Raw genomic sequence first — 23,080 nt, 5'->3', positions numbered from 1 at the left:
CAGTAAATTGTTTATAATTTATGGATCCCTTCCATTCTACTTCTTTTAAAATATTTTTAATATATAAAAAGAGAGGACGGTAAAGTTAGTTATAGTTTCACAAATAGCTTTTGTTCTCATCTTAAAATATTTACATAAATGCGCTTTTGCATCAATTTTTGTTTATTTGTGATGTTGATTCACAAATATAACTGGTGTGATCTGTTTCCACACATGGATGGTGTTTGTAATGCCAAAATTTCCAGAGTAAGAATATTTTAAGTCTTTTTTATTTCCTTCAGAAACAGACAAATAGTGAGTAAAACAAACACAAAAACAGTATATTCTCATATTTTGATCAGTTAAGTATGTTTTCTTTAATGCATTTAACAACATTGTCAAAATGGTACAAGCTTATCCTACTCAAATGCATGTGACATCAACTAAACAAGAATTAGTTCAGAAGTAATCCAAAAGTAATCCAAAAGCAATCATATTAGGTTACTTTAAATATGTAATCCAAGAGATTATTTTGCGGACTACAATTTAAATCATATAATTTTTAATCAGTACCTGATTACCATATATAAGTAATCTACCTAGCAACAGTCACTGTCTTCCAAAGCATGCAGAAATGGAGAATGTTTTCAAAATGCTTCGTTTTCTGCTGTTCTAGTGTGGATACATTTTCATAATGTTTTAAAACACGTTAATTTCATTACGTTTACGCCTCTCATCCACACTAGAATACTGTTTTCCTCCACCAAAAACCGAGCATTTTAAAAATGCTCTCTATTCCCGTATACTTTGGAAAACGTTGGTTAGAAAACTGAAAAACTAAAATGGATTAGTGTGGACAGGATTAGTTTTATAACGGGATATGGAGCTGGAGCTCTGTCACACACACACCCACCGGTTCAGAATGGCAGAGGGGAGACATACTGGCTCATTTTGACTTTCTCTCCGCTTCCCTGTCATCAGCGAAACAACAACAGGAGTACCGCGTGAACATACAGTAAACAATCATAACAGATTGAATAAGGATGTGATTCATAAAGGCATTTTTCCCTGTGTATTTATCCTCTCGGGGCTTGCCGTAGAAAGCATTATGGAGCTTATGTGAGAAAATGAGTTGCGTTCAATAAACAGACTGTTCCATCTGTGATTGCTCTGTTTTTTTTTTTTTACATTTTATTGTCAATTATCCTCATTTTAGTGCATTAATATTGCGAAGTCGCATCACGCCAGGTGTGGACAGACAGATTGCTCTTTGCTGGAATCTTATCACATTGTGTCTGGTTAGGACAAGGTGCAAGACAACAAATGAAAACTTTTGTTGTTCTTTGATTGGCAAATCAAACAAATGATGGCATCTTCAAAAGGGTCATGACATGATTTAAAAAAAAATATATTTTAATGTTTCTTGAGGTTCACTTATAATATTAGTAAATTTTTTGCACAAAAAAAAAAAAAAAAACCCTTGTATATTTGTAAAACATTATCATTTTGCACCCTCACTCTGACCCTCTGTCAGAAACGCTCAGTTTTGCTGCTGCTTCTCCTTTAAGACTTGACAGTAAACACCCACTGTCCTGCTCTCTCCTTGCCATCTCACTGCTCACCGCTACTGGGCGGGGCTACAGAGGTGATAAGGTAAAGTAGTTGTTGATGTGTTGTTGTGGAGGTGGTCAGATGCAAATGTCTACCAATAAAACCACATCACAATGTGGAGGAAGGTGAGAACAAGCTTTTGGCAGATTGATTTCAACAAATGCTCTTTTTGCAGTGAGGAGGAAGTTTTGAGTTCTGAAACTTACAGTTTGTTTTTATAGTACAAAGACCTCTTATATGTATAAAGATCAAAGAAAATGTAATTCCTCATGTCATGACCACTTTAAAAGAGGTAGAAGTAAAATTTGCAGTGGATAATGGGAGAGGACAGGAGAAAGAGATGCAAGGAAAGTGTAAAACAGACTGAAAGTGGGACACAGTTGTACAGAGCACTCCTCTGAGTGTGTTTAGCTGGCAGAAATCCAGCTGTCCTGAGCAGAGGCAGACACTAAGTACTGTGATTGCCATGACGAATAGGCTTTTATCTCTACGGTAACCACGTTTATTTACATCTATTGCCTTGATGGTGGGGTTAAAACACTTTCAAGTGGTAACAACATAATGATGTCCACTGGTACCTAAGATGGGCTGGTTCAACATTTTTTGTAAATGTATGTTAAAATGTAGATGTCTGCATAATGTATATGAATGATAAGTAACAATTGATAATGTTTTGATAATATGTAACATGCAGTTTAAGCATGTCCCTCCTGATTTATGCATGCACACTCACGTACACATACGCAATGATATGTACATGTGTGTGTGATGGTGAGAGCGGCTCACATCATTGGGCACGAGAGAAGGATGTTAATGAATGTGACGCCTGACCTACTTCCACAACAACACATATAAGCTCTCTCTCTCTTTCTCTCTCTCTCTCTCTCTCTCTCTCTCTCTCTCTCTCTCTCTCTCTCGCTCTCTCTTTCTCTGTTTGTATGGCTTGGAGACAAGAGACAGTCTTCATGCCAACCTTCCTCTGCTGGTTAACCACATTGTGCCATGTCCACTATACACACACACACACACACACACACACACACACACACACACACACACACAGACATACACCTCATCCCAAACATTCAAGTCAGTTCTTGGGGCACTGAGGATATCCACATACTTTGTTCAGACATGCAAAAACAGATTTAGGTAAAAACAATTTTTTTTTAATATAAAATAAAGATTTGCGGTGTGTGGGTGGGTGGATGAGAAAGAGAGGAAGAGAAAGAGAGAGAGAGAGCACCCCCAGTCTTGCAGCTTTGAAGCTTGCTAACTATCCTGGGATCCTTTGAAACACCGCCTCAAATTCCCGAACTGTTCCTGGCACGCACTTCTGTGCGCACACACACACACACACACACACACACACACACACACACCTCCCCCTACCAGTGCCAGACAATGGAGAGTAAGATGCATGCACGCACACATAGACACACACACTTGTGTGCTAAAGCTTCCCCACATCCAGCATTCACACAAAAACATTTACACATTAGAAATGTTCTCACATGTACTCTACACACATTTACACACACCTGGGCTGAGAGGTAAAGAGCCACTGCCAGGCTAACGTTAACTTGGCAGAGTGCTTCATTTATTCAGCATTCATTCCTGCCGCAGCTAGGCTCAATGTCCTCAACCCTGCAGAACACAGAACCACAGAACTGCGCAAGGCTACGTCTACTACCCACCAATATCGTCATTAAAGCTATAGACACCTCGAGCTTTGTACTGATGCTTTATGCGCCGTGGCTGACGGTGCAGCTTTTCGAAGTTCTAATTGTTACTATCGTAAATTCCTGGAAATAAAATTACTTTACCTTGGCAGTCTTCTAAGATACGTCTGAGTAAATTCTATTACAATGAGACTCTCTCTTTCTCGCCATCTCTGTGGTGGACGCAGAGACTTGTTTGTTTGTGTTCGTCCAAATTAGGCCCCTCTGCATTACCCTGGAACCATATACTCTACCATCTGTGTACACCCCCCACCCCCTCTCCATTCCACCTCAGGGCAAGGTCACTCGGGACGGGCTCTGCTCAGCCGCTACACTACAACACCAAGACAACACAGTCGGCCTTCACTGCATCTGAGCATGTGTTTTATTAAACCATTTTAGATTGTTGTCGTGGATTATTCTGAATATTCTCTACACAGTTTTAATTATATTTGTGGTTCTTAGACTGAATAATAAGTCACTTATGGAACAGAATAAACTATTATATTAATTATTGAAATCGCTTGTAGCACAAAGAGCAGCACTACAGAAGTCTGACTAATCCAAATTCTTCATTCATGCATTAAAATGAGTGATTGACCAAATATATGTGTGATTGTATTATCCTCTATAATTGCTAATCTCACACTTGCAAAGGTTATTGGCAGTCTTTAGAAATGCATGTAAAGAAAAAAAAATATAATATAAATAAAATATCAATGTCAATGTCACAAAAAATGTCAATGTCTATTTATTTATATAGCACAGTTAAAACAATGACAGTTGACCAAAGTGCTGTACAATCATTGCAATATAAAACATAATTGAAATATAAAAACATACAAGTACACAATGTAAACAAATACACCTAAGATTGATTAGAAGCTAGTGAAAATAAATTAGTTTTTAACTTTGATTTAAAATTGTGTACTGTTGAGGCAGTTCTAATGAAAACAGGTAGGCAGTTCCAAAGTTTAGGAGCCACTACCGCAAAGGCACGGTCACCTCTCAATTTCAATTTAGACCTGAGGACACTCAAAAGCCTCTGATCGGAGGACCTGAGCGATCTCCCAGGCTGGTGAGCAGACAATAGATCAGAGAAATAGGATGGCGCTAGCCATTTAAGGACTTAAAAACAAAGAGTATAATTTGAATTCAATTCTGTAACGAATCACCAACCAGTGCAGGGAAATTAAAATAGGAGTTCATATGTTCGCGTTTGCGTACACATGTCAAAAGCCTGGCAGCAGCATTTTGAACCATCTGCAACCGTGCAAGAGATGACTGGCTTATTCCTATATAAATAGAATTACAACAGTCCAGTCTAGATGAAATAAAACCATGAATATATATATATATATCCTGCCTCCTGCCTAATATCGTGTAGCTCCCTCTCGTGCCACCAAAACAGCTCTGACCCATCGAGGCATGGACTCCACAAGACCTCAGAAGGTGTGATATCTGGCACCAAGATGTTAGCAGCAGATCCTTTGAATCCTGTAAGTTGCGAGGTGGGGCCTCCATGGATCAGACTTGTTGGTCCAGCACATCCCATAGATGCTCAATTGGATTGAGATTGGGGGCAGTGGTGGCTCAGCAGTTAAGGCTCTGGGTTACTGATCAGAAGGTTGGCGGTTCAAGCCCCAGCACTGCCAAAATACCACTGTTGGGCCCTTGAGCAAGGCCCTTGACCCTATCCACTCCAGGGGTGCCATATCATGGCTGACCCTGCACTCTGACCCCAGCTTAGCTGGGATATGTGGAAAAAAAAGAATTTCACTGTATATGTGCAAATGTATAATGTGTGATAAATAAATAAAGTAAAATTATTATAATTATTGAGATCTGGGGAATTTGGAGGCCAAGTCAACACCTTAGATGCTTTGTCATGTTCCTCAAACCATTCCTGAACAATTTTTGCAGTGTGGCAGAGTGCATTTTCCTGCTGAAAGAGGCCACAGCCATCAAGGAATACCATTGCCATGAAGGGGTGTATGTGGTCTGCAACAATCTTTAGGTAGGTGGTACGTGTCTAAGTAACATCCACATGAATGCCAGGACCCAATGTTTCCCAGCAGAACATTGCCCAGAGCATCACACTGCCTCCCATTGTGCATCCTGTGCCATCTCTTCTCCAGGTAAACGACGCACACACCCCGGCCGTCCACATGATCTAAAAGAAAACATGATTCATCAGACCAGGCCACCTTCTTCCATTGCTCCATGGTCCAGTTCTGATGCTCACGTGCCCATTGTAGGTGCTTTCGTTGGTGGACAGGGGTCAGTATGGGCACTCTGACCGGTCTGTGGCTACGCAGCCCCATATGCAGCAAGCTGTGATGCACTGTGTGCTCTGACACCTTTCTATCATGGCCAGCATTAAGTTTTTCAGCAATTTGTGCTACAGTAGCTCTTCAGTAGCCCTTCGCTCCCCATGCGCATCAATGAGCCTTGGGCGCCCATGACCCTGTCACCGGTTCACCGGTTGTCCTTCCTTGGACCACTTTTGTTAGATATTAACCACTACATACCAGGAACACCCCACAAGACCTGCCGATTTGGAGATGCTCTGACCCAGTCATCTAGCCATCACAATTTGGCCCTTGTCAAAGTCGCTCAGATCCTTACTCTTGCACATTTTTCCTGCTTCCAACACATGAAATTCAAGAACTGACTGTTCACTTGCTGCCTAATATATCCCACCCCTTGACAGGTGCCACCATTGTAATTAGATAATAAATGTTATTCACTTCACCTGTCAGTGGTTTTAATGTTATGGCTGATCAGTGTATATAATGCATATATATATATATATATATATATATATATATATATATATATATATATATATATATATATATATATATATATACACACACACACACACACACTACCGGTCAAAAGTTTTGAAACACTTTTTTTTTTTCACATTTAGAATAATAGTGAAGTCATCAAAACTGTGGAATAACATCAATGGAACTATGGGAATTGTGTTGTGACTAAACAAAATCCAAAATAAATCAAAACTGTGTTATATTTTAGCATCTTCAAAGTAGTCACCCTTTGCCTAGAATTTGCAGACATGTACTCTTGACATTTTCTCAACCAACTTCTTGAGGTATCACCCTGGGATGCTTTTTAAATAGTATTGAAGTAGTTTCCATCTATGTTGGGCACTTACTGGCTGCTTTTCTTTATTATTTGGTCCAAGTCATCAATTTCAAAAACGTTATTTTTATTTTTATTAAATTTTAGTTTTATAATGAAATAAATTAATATGGTGGCACAATTATATTTTTGTCTACAAAACTAATTTCAAACATTTAAGTATACGCCTTCAGATCAAAAGATTTTTAAGATCATGAGAAACATTTCAGTCAAGTGTTTCAAAACTTTTGAACGGTAGTATATATATATATATATATATATATATATATATATATATATATATATATACAGTACTGTGCAAATGTCTTAGGCACATAAGATGCTTCACAAAAACATTTGTCTTAAGATGGTTATTTATATCTTCAGCTTTAGTGTGTCAATAGGAAATATACATTTTAGACTCCAAAACATTTCTTTTGCAAAGAGAATAGAATAGAATAGAAGAACAGGGAGCCCTGCAACAGATGGCATGGTCCCCACAGAGCCCCCCACTGAACATTGAGTCAGTCTGGGATTACAAGAAGAGACAGAAGCAATTGAGACAGCCGAAATAGATAGAAGTACTGTGGCAAATTCTCCAAGAAGCTTGGAACATCCTATCTGCCAACAACCAAGAAAAACTGTGTCCAGGTGTACCTAGGAGAATTGGTGCTGTTTTGAAGGCAAAGGTGGTCACACCAAATATTAATTAACTTTGTTTATGTTTACTGGTCTTTGTATGATGTTAATTGATAAATGAAATCTATTTATGGCATTATTTTTGAAGACATCCTCACTATGCAAAATTTTTCCCAGGTGCCTAAAACTATTGCACAGTACTGATATATATATATATATATATAGTATGTAGACCTTTAACTCTCTCTCTCTCTCACTCTCTCTCTCCATTTGATACCAAAGAGCAAAGGATGTGTGAACTGAATTTCTGTGACCATTTCAACTGCATGTGCAACGGCACACAGGAAATCAGTGGTCATGATTTTGCTTTATAAAACAGAACTGAGAAAATGCTATTTCTGTTCCAGGCTTCCCCAAACCAAAAATACATTATATTAACTTTCCTCTGGGATGCACACAGTTCTAAATATGCACACTTTAGTTTAGCAAGCACCGAAGCACAAAAACTTGTTGTAAGCACATACTTATAATATATCACATACAGCTTATGTACAGTTATTAGTGAGCTGAACTAAAGTTTTTAATTATTCACCTAGAGTTTGTTGAAAACACTGTCTGCAAACCCACGGTGGTCTGAGAGATCTCAGTGAACATGCCTCTCCTCTGACTTTCACTCTGCTAGAACAGTCAACAGCAAGGCAGAACTTCCTTCCTGTCGACCACAAATGTGTGTGTGTGAGGATGAACATCAGGCAGTGCTACAATGTGCATGAGCACCAGCATAACACCTTCCCTAGAGGTTATTAATGCAGGCACACACAAACACTTTCCTCATTCCTTGGTCATTATGAGACTCTTATTATTTAACTCTCTCTCAATCCATCCCTATCCAAATCCACTCCATTTTCCTGTTATACTCGCTCCCAACACACACACACACACACACACACACACACACATTGGGGGATTACTGCTGTCAGGATAAATCAGCTGCTTAGACCACTCACCCTTGTCTAAACCAGACTGGTAAAAGCGCCATTAAACAGGCAATCCCTTAGAAACACTTTATAAACACCTCACACACTCTTTCTTAACCTGTAATCATAGCTTATTAGTTTTAAGACACTCCACAAAGCTAGCAAGACAGGTTATGTCACCCTAAAATAACACTCATCCCATTGGGCTTTATATTTTGGCTAAAGTTTTGCCTCCCAATTTAGAACCATTACTGAAACACACACTGTAAAAGATAAAATTATAGGTAACAATTTGAATCTTGAATTAATTTGTTGATGTGTGTTGATTTAGCATAAAGCCGAACTATAAACAATGTCTGATGCTAAACATCTAATATAGGCAAGATAAGCAAGATATAACATTCACTCGACAGGGTGTTTAGGACCCAGACGTGAAACTTATTAGATGGCTTCTTACCAAATAAATAAATAAAATGGACATGAAATATTGATTTGAGTTCAAACTGTTCTGTGTGAGAAAAAAATAAATAAACTGTGAAGTCAAATGAGAGACATAAATCTAGCACTATTTAGGAAATTGGTCACTTGGGGTGATGGTCAATTACACAGTTTGGCAGTTAATTATACAAAAATATTTGACTGCAGAATGACAAGATTGACCAATCAGAATGAAGTATTCCAGAGAGCCGTGCAATAATACGTGAACTACGTGAGGTATTTGCACGTTTTGTGACACTTGTAGCCCATTCAAGGTAGTCTGTCATCCTTAGTGGGGAGAGACCTTGGGTACACCAATTCTTTGCTTTCCTCATGCAAGGATAGCAATTTAAATCAACTGATAACATGTACATCACACACACACACACACACACACACACACACACACACACACCATGGCCTTGAGCATTCTCTCCTTCCATTTCTCCTTTTTCTGAGTCCCACACACACACACATCTATCATTTGGCCTGTATCGTTTTGTTTGGGTTGTCCTTAAATTATGGTTCAGATCTATGAGAAGATCTCTAAAGAGCTAAGGTCTTTTATTGTGTGTCTATTCCTTGAGACAAAGCAATTTCTGTTTTTTCCAAGCTTGACACTATAATGTCTGATCAGGAAGGGGAGAAATTCAGACTGATCACAGTGTAAATTTTGGCAACAGTAGTTTGAAAGTTCTGCGCTTATCAAAATGTTAACCACTGCCTACAGTGGCTGAAGCTGGAAGTGTTAAGCTCCAGTTTCCAAGTGAAATGTCCAACTAACCCCAAACCCCAACCCTGAAACTAACCATCAGTGGAGTAAAAATGTAATTTTAGAGTGAAAATACAACCTCTGAATCACGCTCACTATTGTTCAGGTGAACAGGATTACTTGCTGATTTGGAAGGCACCAGTTCACGCAATGCGCTGTCAGTAGCTCTAGAGAGAAATGCATTCACGCAAAAATGCCTGATGGGGAATGGCACTTGTCAGTAATTCGGCTGAATGGGGTTGATTGCAGGGTACATGAACTTTCGGAAGCAACATGTTGATTTCCCGTGTGATCATGTTTGAGAAATTTCCAAAAAAGAAACATGGAAATCCTAAACTTCTCCACTAAGGTTCTGAATGGCCTTTAGCAACAACTGAAAATATCTATATTTCTCTTTCTCTCTAACTCTTCCCAGGTCCTCTACTTACCGTTAACTCTTATTCTAACCCTATGCTCCCTTGTTTTCCACCCCTTTTCGCTTCAGTTGTTCCTTTAATAAAGCAATGTAATCCTGGATGAATGAATTAGGTTAATGCAGGAAACGGGTGACACAAACATTATATGCTCTCTCTCCCTCTCTCTCTTTTTCCATTTGACTCACTAAGCATGCTCACTAAGCATGGACTGTTCTTTTAAGAACTGCACACCCAGTTTCATTTGGTAAATTGATTGGGAGATTTGTGTGCTAAGTTGAAGATAAAGCCCCATGGGATGATTGGAGAAGCCACCATTGCAACTGCCAGATGTCAAACACACGAACAAGAATCACATGCTAAAGGGTCATTGACACATATCATTAGGTTTATGTAATGTTATTTAAAGGAGGAACATAGTAAACCGTGAAGGTTTATTGGCCTCTCTTTTTTGTTATCTCCTTATTCAACCTCTTTTTAGCTCATTAGCAGGCCTAGATGGAAATTGCTTTTTTTCTGTGACGATTTTGGGGGATTTTGTGAAAATCAGTGGAAATGATTCCAATTTAAAATGCATAATATTGAGCACTTGCCTTCTATACAACAGTTGAAGGATTGAGTTAAATTGCTTAGATAAGCAATTTGTAAAGTGAAGAACAAGTCTAGCTGGAAATTATGCATCAGAATGAAAAAAATTCAAAATAGCAAATTGATGTTAACAAGTTGTTGGCGTTCTGTTTAATTATGCATGCTGCATTCTCACCCATATGTTGCTCAGCAAGAGTGCGACAGAGGAGGCAGAAATTCATGTGTGTTATCCCCTGTTGGCAAAAGAAATATAGTAACACTAGCTTCCCTAACATTTGCTGGACCGCCAGCTTTAATCCCTGTTTTAATCTTGTCTAAATTATTCGGCAAAGTATGTTCTTGCAATATGTTAGTGTAATTGTTACGCAGCACAGATTCATCCACATTATCAGAGATAACCAGTCGAAAAAAAGGTTTAAACAATGTGTTTATTGTTGGTTGTCAAAGATACCTTCTTAAATATATACACATCTTTCTCTCACATATAAAATAAATTTGTTTTTCACAGGTAAGGTTTAGAGAGTGTGAGGCAAGAAGTTGCAACGTCAGTCTAACCACTGACATACATCATGTGGGCACTTTCTATCTCACACAAGTGTATAACAGACAGAGAAACAAACACACACATTCATATAGGTGGGCATAATATCTGCAACTGGTTGACTTGGTGACTTAGTGGACCATCGTCACGCCTTTGGTGTGTTTCTGCCAATGAAAGTGAAGGATTCTGTGTGCCCATGGCTTGTGGCATTAGATGAGTAGATTTCACAAAGTACACCACAATGTTATAACTGAACCTTCAGTGTTGCACAGACTTGTTTCTTTGTCTCCTGTCTCTCTGTCTTCTGTATTTACAGAATATATTCTACGATATGCCTATTAGAACAACTTCTACTGATGAGAGTGGTGGTTTCTTTAGTGTATGAATGCGTGTGCTGAACACTGGTTATTTCAATAGGTTCAGTATATTTGAGCATTTATTTCTGATATGCAAATCTCTAAAATGGTGTAGGTCTGCTTTTGTTACTGTGCTTAACCAGCACTTAATAGGATGTTGGCAGCCTAACAGTTAAGGATCTGGCCATCTAAAATAAAACTCGATGGCATTCCCTACAATGACCCATGAACTAGATAGTCACAGTGAGGTCAATCTTATTCATCATCATTAAGCCCTTGAGAATGTGACCAAAACTCAATGGTTCAATACCAGTGTACTGCTGACCAATGAATCTCTGACTTTGCCATGACTTTTTCAATCATTTGTGATTACTGGATAAGGTTTTGTTTTGTTTTATTATGATTCAAACTGATTCGCTAATGAATCATTCAGACCTAGGGTTGCAAAATTCAGGGAATTTTCAAAGTTGGAAACATTCCATGGGAATTAACAGAAATATATGGGAATTAATGGGAATATATGGGAATTAATGGGAATATATGGGAATTAACGGGAATTAATGGGAATAAACTGGAAATTTGCAAGTTAGCCTATAACAGGGAACTTAAATGTAGTTGAAAAAAAAAAAAACATCTTGCAGCATAATCTTGGTTAAAACAACCAGATTTAATGCAAATTCAGTTGAATTTCTACCCTGCGCATTCCTCAATAACATGCACACAGCACACTACTTACTGCAGGCTACTTACTACAGCAGAACTATTGAAGCCAAACTACTGCATTTGAGTCCAAGGACTACATCCAGTCAAGTAAGTTTTGATGATATTACTAGGGTAAATATATTTGATCTATGGTATTAAAGTTTAACTAGCAAATACTTCATCAAAATGTGTTTATACAGTAGCTAGCTAGCCAGTAAATCAGATATGCTAAATGTAAGCTAGCTAACACCATTTCATTGACAATTTAAGAGGCTAGCTATCATGGTGCAAGCTAGCTCAACTGTGATGCTGTTTCTTCTGCCTTCTGCTAGCCAGTTTTCTGGTATCATACAAGAACGTAGGTTATAGTTTGATTTAGCATACTGATTGAGGAGTGTTCATCTATCTATTCAGTTGTCCAGCATCAATTGTAAAATATTTTTACCATTCCAGAATATTCCAATTGTTTAGCTAACTATTTATATATCTGTGCATGGCATTGCATTAGTGTTTTTTACAAGTTTTTTCTAATCTTATTCTACAGAACAATGCCACGTGCGCCATCTGATGTGTGGATACATTTCACCTCAGCCAATGTAGAAGGAAAGGCTGTGTACATTTTCAAATACTGTGCAAAGACCTATGTTAAGAATGCCACAATGATGCAGCAGGATATAGCCAAGTACCCAAAGGTTTTTCCAATATTTCCAAAATTCCCCAGCTTAGCTTCCCATGGAAAGTTTCTGGAAAGTTTCTGGAAAGTTTCTGGAAAGTTTCTGGAAAGTTTCCAGAAATTTACCGGAAATTTTCCACCCCTTTGCAACCCTATTCAGACCTGTTTGTTGAAAAGAACCGACTCAAAATAATTATTTGCTTACAAATCAGACATCAGAATGGCTTGCAAGAATTTTTACTCTACAAATATTTATCTGATAATTTTTTGTAAAAGAAATTGTTAAATTACACAGTAATCTGACTGAAAACTGTGGAGACTGTGAATCAGGATTGAGGCAAGCAATTTTCAAAGTCACATAAAAAGAGAAAGCTTAATTTGATTGCGATTACACACCTGATAACATTAGCGTAAGTGAACAGAACTGCTAATAACGTCTCATAACACACTCACTATGATGCTTTGAAATCTTAATTTACTATCGCCTATATTAAGACCTGAATCAATATGTAAATTAATTCATGTTACGTTATTAGCTTTCATTTACTTTGGAGCAAATGTAGGTGTCCTCAATGATGTTATAGATGTTCATCTGGGAATGAGGGATGACAGTTTAATCCAAAGCATGCTCTTCTCGAGATTTATTTAAAGATTTTTTTAAAAAGTCAGAAAAAACACCGCATGTATCCTCTCTGGGTACCTTGTGCCACTATTACAAGAGACCTGGCAACAACGTTTTTTATATTTTGTGGATCATTTCTGTAAAATTAAGCTTAAAACTACTTAAATACACATTACTGCCATAGACTCTCATTGGAAAAAAGCAAACGCTTGTCTGAGAAATGGCGCACGACAACCGTTGCTAAGCTAGGATTAGTCAGAAACACTTTCAAGACAGGGCTTTACGAAGGGTCAATTACATTGAGTGATACACTACACTCTCAAAACTGTGACTTATATCTTCAATCTGATGCTCAAGACAACATACAAGTAGAAAAGTAGAACAAAGTCTCATTGCAAGGTTTTTTGTGGTCTCCCTCTCTTTTTCTTTTTCTCTCTTTATTTCTGTATTCCCCTTTATTCACCTTCATCACTCTCCACAGGGTGTCTAAAAGAAGGCGAGGAAAAGACAACAACAATCGAGTGCATGTCAGACAGAATGTATGGTGGAGGAGAGAGAGAGGGAGAGAAACGGACACAAACAGGAGCGGGAAGGCACTCTGAGAGGAGAAAAGACTGAATCAGCATCCACCACAGCAAGAGCTGCTGTCTGAAACACTTAAATGTGTGTGTCAGTGAAGAAAGAATTTTTGAGTGTGTCTGAGGGTGAGAGAGAGCGACTGTGTTTGTGTGTGCGCTCTGGCATCTGTCAAGAAAGTGCCTTAGTGGCGAATAAATGGATTCAGTGGTGGAGAAGCCTCAACTTTGTAACAGATGGATTCATAGTTATGAAGGACACACAAATATACTGATATATATATATATATATACACACACATACATACAGTACATAAGTTTTAAAGCTGATGTGTAAAAAATTTTCAATGTTAAAATTCTTTTTTTTATCCCAGCTTAATATACAGAGCCAACTATAAATTTAAGACATTTGTCAGTTGATTTCACCTAAAAGTGTAACTGTGGCGCTTTCAAAACATTTATCTATTTGTTTGAGCAGCCCATCCAACCAGGACTATCTGTTTGTACAGTCAATGAGTACATTTACATGGGTAATTATAATAAAAATTCTGCAGGTTTTTGCGTTGTAAAGCTACAGTCTTCATCTCTCTATCCAAGTATACATGACACAATGTGCAATCAAATAAATGAAGAAAAGATGTCAACTGTGGAAGGGACATAGACGTTTTCCAGTTTACTTTTTGCGTCATAGTAGCGTGTCGAAGGAGTCAGCTACAGCAAGACCCACACAACAGGAACAACAACATGGACAACTTTACAGCCATGAGCATTTCTTACATCCATTACTTGTTGATTGTCCGAAGGCAGAAGACGACACTATTTGGATTGTCATAAATATACAAGCTCTGCTTTGCTTTACTTTCATCCTAACAATCTCCATGTAAAGCTTAATAAAAACATTCAGACTGAGGAGAGATATCGTGAATAAACAGACTAGGGCTGCAACAACTGATCGATAAAATCGCTAATTGTCAATAATGAAAATCAAATTAGTTGTAAATTTGTGCTGAGCATGCAGAAGATCCATCAGTGACATCGCTTTACAGCCCAGTGAAAAATGTGTTGGATGATGAAACTTGTTTGAAAAACGCTGGAGACAAGTTGAAGCAGAAAAAAAATGACCCCCGTTGTCCAGCGCACAAGAGCACTTTATAAACACTTCAAAGAATATCATAATAAGCATACCCTTTGTATTGGAGCGGTTGCTGCATCAGGTGCGTTGAAAGGGCTTGTGCTGTTTCATGCACTTAAGACTTGTTTCTCTCCAGTGCATAACTTACATTTTACTGCTATTTTCTCTATTTTGTAATGTATACATGTTATGAATTCAAAATCAGGCACGTATTTCCATTTTGAAAAACTGTTTGTCTTAACCATAAGTGAGTCTTCGTTCATCTTCACAGAGCACGCGAGCGCACGCATCCACGTCAATCAAACCGATTGCAATGGAGAAAGGGAGCGCAATCATTTTGATTAAAGTGTACAACATCATACCGCGATTTCAGTTTCAGTGTAATCAATTATGCAGCTTTCATGGATGTCACAATGTCTCAGAGGTCCAAGTGTGCTGGCTTTTAAAATGTTTTAGATGGTTTCTTCTTATCATGTAAGTGCATGTAATACAATGAGCGTAGGGTGTCTAGACAAAAATGTCTAGGATGAGACTGTTCAGCACGAGAGTGAATCTGATGATTGTACTATATAAACTGTATGCGGAATATAATGTATAAAAATGGTTTACGGACATTGTACCTGTATGCTGGGTTGGAAATCTCAAGGATTAATAGTGGTGTTTTCATTATGTGTTGTTCTGAAAGCAAAAAGAAACACGGAATGTAGGCTGTCATCCGCGCAGCCTGACCAAAGCAAAGCAGGCGCGTTTACTTGCGCGATTAACAGAACGTGAAGCGCTGCCGGCTCGTGAAGCACGAATGGCTCTCACGCGCTGCACGAGCCTGTTGGGTATACTGCAGTTTCGTCACATTTAAAATTTTTGTTTAGCCTCCCAGTCAGCTGATGAAAATGCTGCGTGATCATGAGGAAGGATTACATCAAGATGTAGATTGGAATGCATGTGCGGAATTTATATAAATAAAATACTCTACTCCTCTCACGCCATTGCTGGCATGCCAGTGATTACTATGGTATATTTTCATTATTAATCATAGAAATAGAAGTATTAATAAGCATTATATAAGCTAGAGACTTGTGCATGTGACATAACCAATTGTAATGAGAAAAGCACATGTGTGGAACATGCTCAGACAACATACAGAGCAAAAACAGACACTCATGATGCACAGTATAGTCATTAAGCCAGAAGCTCATTATGGTTAATGACAAGAAGACTAATTGTGTTATTATTACATTATTTTGTTTGTTTAGAATGTACACTTTCTAAAAATAAATGTTCTTTTTAAAAATTTGATAAGTTGCTAGGTTTCCATCATTAGAAAGAAGTCAGATGGTCTAAGAAATAATGGTGGCGAGCTGAAATGATGTAAAGATGCAAGTCCATTGGTTGAAGATAACCAGGTTGAGCGATTTATGGATTCAGAAGAGATAACAGAAGTGTATAAAGCTAGAAGTGTGGAACAGTGAATGCAGATCGGACAGCTCAGGTTTATTGGTAGCTCAATAAACTTTTACCCTTGGCATCTGGAATCCCTGACTCAGAGTTTTCTTGCAAAGAGGGAAAGATTTTACATAATTCTCCACGACATAACCCCTCCGCACGCGTGCCAAAGGTTGCTGACTCCTGGTATAGAATCATGTAGTAGAATTCAGTACTGTAAATTGAACCAAATATTAGTTATAATTTAATTTAAAAAAATATCACTTTTTAACAAAATACAGGAAATAAAAATTTCGTTTTTTTATCCGATTAATCGATTAATTAATCGAGAAGCTGTTATTACCACTCACGAGCAGTTCATAATGTGTAATTTGTAATTTTTACATCCTACGTTCATAGCGCTAATGCTAGCATGTGCTAACCATGGCCATAATATGCATCAGTAACCCTATTTTATTGTGTTTTATGATGTTATGTGTGAAAGTAGTCCATGCAAGTTCATGAAAAAGTTTTTTTTATACTTGTTTTATTAAAGAAAGAAATGTATTGCTACTGCAAAGATTGGTGTTGGGTGAATTACATTTACATTTATGATATGAGTGTTACTATGGCAGACAGTTTGTAGGAATAGTAATTAGAGGCACATCAATGTGTCACAGGTGGTTTACAGACTGCTGAGCTGTCTAAAAATAAAAATTTCTAGTGTTTGCCATGTGTCCCTGCATTACAAACTAGATAAATCAGCCTCCGAACGGCATTTCGAAGGGAGAACAATCATAATAGCCATGTTGCAAGATCGCTTCAAACTGAATTTCCAATAAAACTTTAATCAACATTATTTTTGATCCCCACACCTTTCAGCACTCCAAAGCTCTTACAGTGGATGGTAAAGTCTTCATAGGAAACAGGGCATAGGGATGATCACTTCTGAATGAAACACACCTACTGTGTTGTTGCTGTTGTTGTTGCTCTTCTTCTTCACTGCTTTGTGTTGCGCTCAACTTTGGAGTTAAATACACGTTGCGGTCCGACTGACGTGTATACATGCTAGATGGAACTGTTAGTTCAATTTTGTCAAAACTGGACTTGTCCGATTTCAGTCGGACTCCATCATCTCCATCAGAACTTTGTGACTGACCTTCATTATTTCCCACTGAATATACTGTTTCACTCTAAAATATGTCACATTTCGGAAGTTAATTGCATTGTGAATGCTGTTTCATATCTTTGACATATTTTTCACATACAGAGGCACTGACATGAAACAGTGCTAGCATGGTCACTATTAAAGTTACATAGATCTGACATAACAGAGTCATGAACAAACACATGATAAAAAACACATTAAATCATCTATACATAAATGTACCATATTCGGCAAGCACACACACTAGAGCTGTCAAACAACTAGTCATCACTGTCAACACACGGCTTTATGTTGTGTTAGACTCAATCTGACATTTATATAACCCGCTCTAACACAAACACAGAGTCAAACTAAATCCGAAAGTAACCACACACACATGGCTGGTCTGTCGTGTACATTTGCGTTTGTATAAACTGATGCCAAACACATAAAGAGAGCAGTTTCACAACAGTCAAGAATTGTAGACTAAACAGGAATTTACAGTACGGTGATGATACAGAAAGAAATGGGTAAAAACACTTTGCTCTTTATCTTTTTGCATTTCATCTCTTTCTGTCCATTAAACATACAGTGGCCCCAAAGCACTTGTACCAACCTCATTTCATAAAAATAAAATTTCTACACCTATATTTTTGTTGTACGCATCACTGCAGTTTCCTGGTGAAATGAACACTAGAGGCGCAATAACAACTTTTATTCACTTTCACACAAATCACGAGTAAAGCGTCAGATTATCAGTTCGTAAACACTCGCTTTTCGGCCTGTTTTTCACACAATGCTATCCTTTGACATAGGGATTTTAACGATTAATCGATAATCAAATAGATGTTGTTAATAATTTGATTAAGCTTATCAATCATCGATTAATTAATTTCAGAACAAATCTGCTCAGTAATCATGCCAGCAGAAGGCTGTCTATACTGTCACCCGCCGCTAAAGGCTGCTTGTGTGCTGCATGTCACGTCTTGTCCGCAACACAGAAGAAGAACCGCACTGTAATCAGTGTTGGCGCATTCCTCTATAAATTAACATTATGTTTTCTGCATACACTGTGATAGTGTGATAAAGTACAACATGATACAACAAGTACAACAAGCACTTTTGACAAGCACTTTTCTGCCGGTCTCTTTGTTTCATCCCAACACACAAATGCATCAGTGATTGCCAGGAGAGCATGAAGGCACATTCATTAGTGATGTCCAGATCGTGAACAAATCATTCTTTTGAACTGGTTCTTTATAGTGAACGAGTTGAACCAGTTAATCAAATTGGACAGAATCATTTGAAACAGTTCGCGTCTCGAGTCAACACTGATCCACAAATCTTAACCTGTCTCTCGGATGTGCCTGACACTCCGACTCGAAATGAGTGATAACCATGAGTAATATGATCCTAGAACTGGTGATATCTGCTTTTCCTAACTCTTCTTTGCAATGAACCACTCCAACTAGTTCACAAATCGAACTGAATGCTCGCAACAGTTCTCAAGTCAACAGTACACTGAACTGAGAATCGCCCCTTTTCAGAAATGTCTGCTTCTGGTGTATTTTGATGAACAGCAGAAAGTATAACAAATAAAACATACTTGAAATATGTTTATGACTTGCCTGCTGTAAGGGGGTTAGTGGAGAGGAGGAGGCGAGAACCAGCTTGACAACTTAAATAATAATTTAATAAACAATTTAAACAAAACACACAACCAAAAACACACAGTACAGCTGTCTGCAATTCTCTCTCTCTCTAACGGTCGTCCCCGGCCGCCTTTATCCCTCGCGTGCCCCATCAGGCTGATTGGGGACCGGGTGTGTCTCATTCCAGCCCGGCCCCGCCCTCCTCGGCTCTACACTCCTCCCGGCGTTGCCTCAGGCCGGGGAGCCCCCGGCATGACGTACATCCCCCCCACCCTTCCTCTCCGGGGTGGGGGGGGGGGCGTGCCTTATGCCCCGACTGCCGGCGGGTCCTCCCCGCCTTCCTCGACCTGGGAGGAGACAGGAGGGGAAAAAACAACAACACAAAATGGCGAGGGGAAGGCCAACACGGAGCGACAGAGAGAGAGAGAGAGAGAGAGAGAGAGGAGAGAGAGAAAAAAAAACACCGATTCTCTGATGCGCCGTCGCGTGGTCCCCGATCACTACTCCACCCTCTCAGGTGGACTGCAGCTGCTCCTCCCCGGGCGGACCGGAGTCAGACCTCCAACCCCCAGCAGACAGAATGCCCCTCCGCGTTCCCGGCGTCCCGTGGGGACTCTCCTCCGCCCCTGGCAGCGGCCCTACCACTCCAGGTGGTCGGGGAGTCGCTTCCCTCCTCCCCCCACGGATGGCGGTCTTCTCTCGACCCCTCCGCGTTCCCGGGGGACGGCAGGGCACTCCTCCGCCCCCGGCAGCGGCTCCCTTGCTCCAGGCAGTCGGGGAGTCCCGTCCCCACTCGCCTCGCGGACGGCGGCCGTTCCCCGCATCCGGGTGGTCATGCTACTCTGTCCCCCGTCGGACGGCAGCGGCGCTCCCCTGGGTGGATGGCAGTGTTGAGGACCCTGCGACGGGAATCCCTCCTCCTTCCCGGGTTTCGGCACCAGTGTAAGGGGGTTTAGTGGAAAGGAGGAGGCGAGAACTGACTTGACAACTTAACAATTTATTAAACAAAAAAACACAACCAAAAACACACAACTAAAAACACACAGTACAGCTGCCTGTAATTCTCTCTCTCTCGAACCGTCGTCCCCGGCCGCCTTTATCCCTCGCGCGCCCATCAGGCTGATTGGGGACCGGGTGTGTCTCATTCCAGCCCGGCCCCACCCTCCTCGGCTCTACACCTGCTTTACCGTTTTATCAATGTATGAAGATGATCCATTCCCAATAGTTCAGCAGCGGAGACAGCAGCTCTCGCATCAACAGTACATTGAGTCGCTCACAACAGTTCCCGAGACAACAGTACACTGATCCGGGGACAGCAGCTCTCGCATCAACAGTACATTGAGTCGCTCACAACAGTTCCCGAGACAACAGTACACTGATCCGGGGACAGCAGCTCTCGCATCAACAGTACACTGAGTCGCTCAAAACAGTTCACGAGACAACAGTACACTGATCCGGGGACAGCAGCTCTCGAGTCAACAGTACATTGAGTCGCTCACAACAGTTCGCGAGACAACAGTACACTGATCCGGGGACAGCAGCTCTCGAGTCAACAGTACATTGAGTCGCTCACAACAGTTCGCGAGACAACAGTACACTGATCCGGGGACAGCAGCTCTCGAGTCAACAGTACATTGAGTCGCTCACAACAGTTTGCAAGACAACAGTACATTGATCCGGGGACAGCAGCTCTCGAGTCAACAGTACACTGAGTCGACAACAGTACACTGATCCGGGGACAGCAGCTCTCGAGTCAACAGTACACTGAATCGACAACAGTACACTGATCCGGGGACAGCAGCTCTCGAGTCAACAGTACATTGAGTTGCTCACAACAGTTCGCGAGACAACAGTACACTGATCCGGGGACAGCAGCTCTTGAGTCAACAGTACATTGAGTCGCTCACAACAGTTCGCGAGACAACAGTACACTGATCCGGGGACAGCAGCTCTCGAGTCAACAGTACACTGAGTCGACAACAGTACACTGATCCGGGACAGCAGCTCTCGAGTCAACAGTACACTGAGTCGACAACAGTACACTGATCCGGGGACAGCAGCTCTCGAGTCAACAGTACATTGAGTCGCTCACAACAGTTCGCGAGACAACAGTACACTGATCCGGGGACAGCAGCTCTCGAGTCAACAGTACACTGAGTCGACAACAGTACACTGATCCGGGGACAGCAGCTCTCAAGTCAACAGTACACTGAGTCGACAACAGTACACTGATCCGGGGACAGCAGCTCTCGAGTCAACAGTACACTGAGTCGACAACAGTACACTGATCCGGGGACAGCAGCTCTCGAGTCAACAGTACATTGAGTCGCTCACAACAGTTCGCGAGACAACAGTACACTGATCCGGGGACAGCAGCTCTCGAGTCAACAGTACATTGAGTCGCTCACAACAGTTCGCGAGACAACAGTACACTGATCCGGGGACAGCAGCTCTCGAGTCAACAGTACACTGAGTCGACAACAGTACACTGATCCGGGACAGCAGCTCTCGAGTCAACAGTACACTGAGTCGACAACAGTACACTGATCCGGGGACAGCAGCTCTCGAGTCAACAGTACATTGAGTCGCTCACAACAGTTCGCGAGACAACAGTACACTGATCCGGGGACAGCAGCTCTCGAGTCAACAGTACACTGAGTCGACAACAGTACACTGATCCGGGGACAGCAGCTCTCGAGTCAACAGTACACTGAGTCGACAACAGTACACTGATCCGGGGACAGCAGCTCTCGAGTCAACAGTACACTGAGTCGACAACAGTACACTGATCCGGGGACAGCAGCTCTCGAGTCAACAGTACACTGAGTCGACAACAGTACACTGATCCGGGGACAGCAGCTCTCGAGTCAACAGTACACTGAGTCGCTCACAACAGTTCCCGAGACAACAGTACACTGATCTGGGGACAGCAGCTCTCGAGTCAACAACAGTACATCAGGGCTGGGCGATATGTAAAAAATATTTTATCGATAATCACCATAAAAATATGAACAAACAGCACATCGGACATGGGCATTGACGGCTTTTCATTTGTCTGTTCTTAAAAATATAATAAAGTGTGTTTTTTCAAGCGTGTGTCTTTGTGTTTAATAGCATTTCTTGTCATGTGTTACTCTGTGACGTTTTACAGGTCACCCACCACTGTTGCAAAATTACCCGTGCATGAAATACCCATATTTGGACAAGGAGCTTGCGAATAAGGAGCTGGATTCAGCCTCATTGCATTTGGCAGGTGGCGGGTGCAAATTTCACACCCTGGGCTAATGTTTAATATATCTGGCGACTTTCCAGATCCATGGTTTTGCCATTTACGATTACTGTCAATCACTGTCTGTCAAATGAGTGTCGAAATCGACATCGGGAGATTTGTAAGACATCGTCGATATCCGATAACATTGTCCTATCGCCCAGGCCTACAGTACATTGAACTGAGAATTACCTCATTCGGACATAATACTGAGAACTGATGATCAGTGAGCTGCTGATGAGCATGCGAGAACCGAGGACTTGAATGAGGGGGCGAAACGTTTCAGTCGAGAGATATAAATTAATTTACTACTGAGTATTGTGCATGCAGATTATATTTGAAGTTGTTATGAGCTGGATCATGGTTTTTGTAAAAAGGGTGAGTTGATTAAGTCTAGTTTAATCGCTTTATATGCTTTAAACACGTAGAACATCTGCGTTTGTACATCAGTGTCAGTATTGGGTGCTTTAAAATTTTAATGTCGGATGTATTGTAATATCACTGAATAAAACAATGATGACAAATTAATTAAATAGAATGTAATAATCAGCAATTTGAGCTTACATATGGCTTTACTGAATGTGTCTGAACGTGTGTTCCATGACACTGGGGTATTAGCATTATGTACAGTGACGTCATTACGCAATGACGTAAAAGAATTGGAGA

At 40.4% G+C, this 23,080-nt stretch overlaps 1 protein-coding gene across 1 annotated transcript in view; it reads right to left on the bottom strand.

Annotated features, from left to right (window-relative positions):
* The window catches only part of si:ch73-211e3.1 (mastermind-like domain-containing protein 1), a 95,955-nt gene that overhangs the window by 7,811 nt on the left and 65,064 nt on the right, over positions 1–23,080 (bottom strand). The gene's annotated exons all lie outside the window — the stretch shown is intronic.

Source organism: Myxocyprinus asiaticus, chromosome 1 (genome assembly GCF_019703515.2).
Source record: "Myxocyprinus asiaticus isolate MX2 ecotype Aquarium Trade chromosome 1, UBuf_Myxa_2, whole genome shotgun sequence".
In the NCBI taxonomy this organism is placed as follows: domain Eukaryota; kingdom Metazoa; phylum Chordata; class Actinopteri; order Cypriniformes; family Catostomidae; genus Myxocyprinus; species Myxocyprinus asiaticus.
This window is presented reverse-complemented; position numbering and strand designations above follow the sequence as displayed.